Consider the following 3,801-nt stretch of genomic DNA (forward strand, 5'->3'; position numbering starts at 1 on the left):
TGCAGTTCAAATTTGACCCGCTTCCAACTGAATCAGCGGGAATTTGTCTTTTTCACCAGAAGTGGATCAAATCTTTTGACACCCAACCATTTGGTCAATTGTGCATTAATTATGGCCTAGTTTTTTATAAAAATGATTTGGTACAATTTTGCAACAAATATATGGTAGGTCCTTCACAAAAAAACCTCATTTCGGGCACTCGAAAAATGAAAAATTAATTTTCGGTGTAAAGAAAATGAAAACTCCCTTTGGCAACATTGTTTGGAATTCCAAGATGCATCCTTGTGCACAATATGAGATCATTTGAACAAACTATGCCATGAATGTGGCCATAAGATTGATCATTTGGCTTGAAAGCCATGAATCTTCACGCATGATAGCTCGTTTTTAGAACACTTTTTAAAAATAATTGCCGTATTACAAGTTTATTATTTTTCCTGGAAACTTGGTCACATATAATGACACAATGCGAAGATTTTCCAATTTTTTGAATTTTTTTGAATTTTTTATGCCTGTTTTAAAATGCGGCTAAAACGACGGGCTTGACAGTTCCTAGCTAGTGGTTGAATCATGGAAAACTTTTGATGTTTCTCTGATTAAATAGATACTTATGTACCTAGAAATGATTTTTGGAAAAAATAAAGAGCAAACTATGAGGTAGACACAGTTCAAATTTGATCCGCTTCCACCTGAATCGGCGGGAATTTGTCTTTTTCACGAGAGGTGGATCAAAACTTTTGACACCCAACCATTTGATCAATTGTACATTAAATATGGCCTATTATTTTAGAAAATTGATTTGGTACAATTTTGCAAGAAATATTTGGTAGGTTCTTCACAAAAAAGTTCATTTTGGGCACTCAAAAAATGGAAAATGATTTTTTTGTGGATCAAAAGCATTTTACATAAAATTTGGTCTAATACATAGAGTTGGTAGGTTCATCACAACAAAACTATTTTTTATACTTCAACAATGAAAAATGCTTTTCTCCTGCAAAAGAACTTGTTTTTAATCAATTACAACCTATTTATATGGTCATAAAATCATCAAGGCCTTTATTGCATTCTGATTGGTCCCCGAGCACCTCACGCGGATCATGCTCGACCACCGTTGGATAGGCCCGGATCCGACGGCAGCCCTCTTCCCCCACCCCCTCTACCCCTCATCCCTCTCATCCCCCTCCCGAATCAGCGCAGCTCCCTCTCCACTCGTCCAAACCCTAGCCGCGCCCTCCTCCATGCGCCGCCGCCCCCATCGATTCCGCCCAACACCGCCGGCCCCCTCCACTCGCTCTCCTCCATGAGCCGGATCCCCACCTCCTCCGTCTCCCCTTCCACGCACTCTCCTGGATTTCGCACACCCACAGCCGCCGCCCTCTCCCTCCCTCAGATCTCGATTCGATCCAGATCGACGCCGCCACAGCTTCCCGTCGCCGGCGGCGGCGCCCTCCCTCCCTCGCCCTCTCCTCCTTCCCTCCTCACGACTGCCTCCACCACACCACAAACCCCGGCGATGGCCTCGTGTAGATCCCATCCCGCTCTGCGTCGCCGCTCTCCCGGCCATCTCTCCGTTCCCCGTTAGCCACACCTCATCCTCCTCCCCCTCCCCCGGTCCCGTCCCCAGCCCCACCCGGATGGGGACGGGACTCTCGCCGCTACACACAGACGCAGAGGAGGAGAGGGAGTCGACGAGCGATGGCGGCTGGGACTGGCCGGGTGCTGCCGCTGCTGGCCGTGGCGGCGGCGCTCGCGGCGACGCTCCTCTACACCGCGCCCTTCTCCAAGGTGAGCGGCGCCTCACGCCCCTCGAATCTGCATGCGGCGGTATGGTGGCGGAGGCTGACGGGTGTTCATTGTTTTTGCGTGCGTGCAGAGCCTCGGTGGGGAAGGGTGCAGCCTGCTCCCGCACAGCCACTTCTGGATCGCCAGCCAGCGGGTCGTCGCGCTCGGCAGCGTCAGCCCCGCCGCAGGTACTCCGCCCTTTCCCCTCTCCCTCCCTTCCATTGCTCCTCTATCGTCCCGGCGTTGACGGTTGACCCCCCGCTTCCATCCATATCTGGTGGAAATGCGTGAGAAAAAGTCAAAACTGATACATGATTGGCCTGTATGTGTGTGTGTGTGTGTGTGCAGTGGAGGTGAAGGAATAGCTGATCAACGCCATCTCCATGGGGACTACCGGAGCTTCGTGCTCCGCCGCCTGCTCGTCGACTACGGGGACGCCATCATCATGCCCGGCCTCATCAACGTGTAAGCGCCCACACACAGTGGTGGGTCACTGAATCAATCAATTACATTTACCGGGGTGGCAGTTAACAACTCTAAGGGTTTCATGGTGGTGTTGTACCTTCAGGCATGCGCATGGCCTTCTAGATCTCGGCGTGCGTCTTATATGTGTGTTTGATGTTGACGTCGCTTGTGGTTTTGCAGGGTTCTAAGGCTGCAGCCTGGGCACCATCAGGGTATGCTGTTTCCCTGTCCTGTTTCTTCAGTGCTCAATAGTTGCTAGTGCGACTGCTACCAGTCTATTAAGACTAGTCTTTTATGTAATGCTAAACTAAAATGGGTCTAGTTATACTAATCATTCTATGAAAGTTCAGTCTGATTTGCTGGTACTCTAATAGATACGCCTTTAGCTTTTGTCATATAAACTCTCCTGGTGGTAAATGATTTGGTCTGCATTATAAAAATGTTTATGATGATTCCCACGGATTTTAGAAACCAGTCACAGTTCATGCTTTATAGTACTGTGAAGAATTTTGTTTGCTCATGCTCATAATCATTGTTTTACATATGTTACTTGTGATGTTCTGCTGGTTGAGATGTGCATGATCTGGGTGATGAAGAAAATCGTTTGGATTCCCACTGATTTTTCTTGATTATTACAACCAGATACTTCTGACGGATCATACCATCTCTTGGACTACATATGTACTCCTTTATTATTGAGCAAATACTTTCCTTTGATTTTTCGCAAACCTCTTAGCAGTACTTTTTCTATCCTCTTTTTTGTGTTCTGCTGGCTGATGAGATGTGCATTACCTGGGTGATGAAGAAAATCGGCAGGTCACGCCATCTCCTGAAGTACATTTGCACATTTTTACTGCTTTAGACTGACTGTACATGCATTCCTTCATTGGTTATGAACCTTATTGCTCATTGTGTTCTGTTGGGTTGAACTGCATGATTCCAGGTGATGAAGAAAATCGTTCGGATTCCCACTGATATTTCATGATTAGTGTAACCAGCTACTTCTGATTTATTAAACCATGTATTAGTTTCAGGTGAATCATAGCTTTGCTATTGCTTCATTTCATCTGATAGAGGCATGAAATTGAACTGCACTTGATGCAGCGCCATTATGGTCCCTGAAATTAGCTTCTGTTATTGAATTTTTTATTTCCTCGCCTGAGAACAACAATATCATCATATTCTACCAGGCCCTTTGTTTGTTTCTGTGAGCTTGCCTCTGTGGCTAGCACATATCATATGTGATCCATGCTATCTCTTTTCCGCCCACTGAAGCTTGGAGCAAAGTGGCATATTACTTTTGTGACAACTGAGAGAACTGCGAGGCTTTCTTTTCTACTTTGGCATATAATATTAGAATTAATACTGTTTTTATTTAAAATTTGTCATTAGGCTATTAGCGCGAAACTTCCAAGTTATAACTATCCTTGCATTTCTTACTCCAATTGTGAAAGGACTATATATAGTCTGTGTGCTTCTGTGAATATATTTGAGTACATTTTTATGATGCTGCTGTAATATGTAATGTAGTTTTCGAAGCATGTCTGCTGTTGT

At 45.5% G+C, this 3,801-nt stretch overlaps 2 pseudogenes; both read left to right on the forward strand.

Annotated features, from left to right (window-relative positions):
• The first annotated feature begins 2,828 nt into the window (after positions 1-2,828).
• Positions 2,829-2,904, forward strand: LOC123163360 (uncharacterized; annotated as a pseudogene).
• A 280-nt stretch (positions 2,905-3,184) lies between these two features.
• Positions 3,185-3,260, forward strand: LOC123163365 (uncharacterized; annotated as a pseudogene).
• Positions 3,261-3,801: the final 541 nt, after the last annotated feature.

Source organism: Triticum aestivum, chromosome 7B (genome assembly GCF_018294505.1).
Source record: "Triticum aestivum cultivar Chinese Spring chromosome 7B, IWGSC CS RefSeq v2.1, whole genome shotgun sequence".
Classification (NCBI taxonomy): domain Eukaryota; kingdom Viridiplantae; phylum Streptophyta; class Magnoliopsida; order Poales; family Poaceae; genus Triticum; species Triticum aestivum.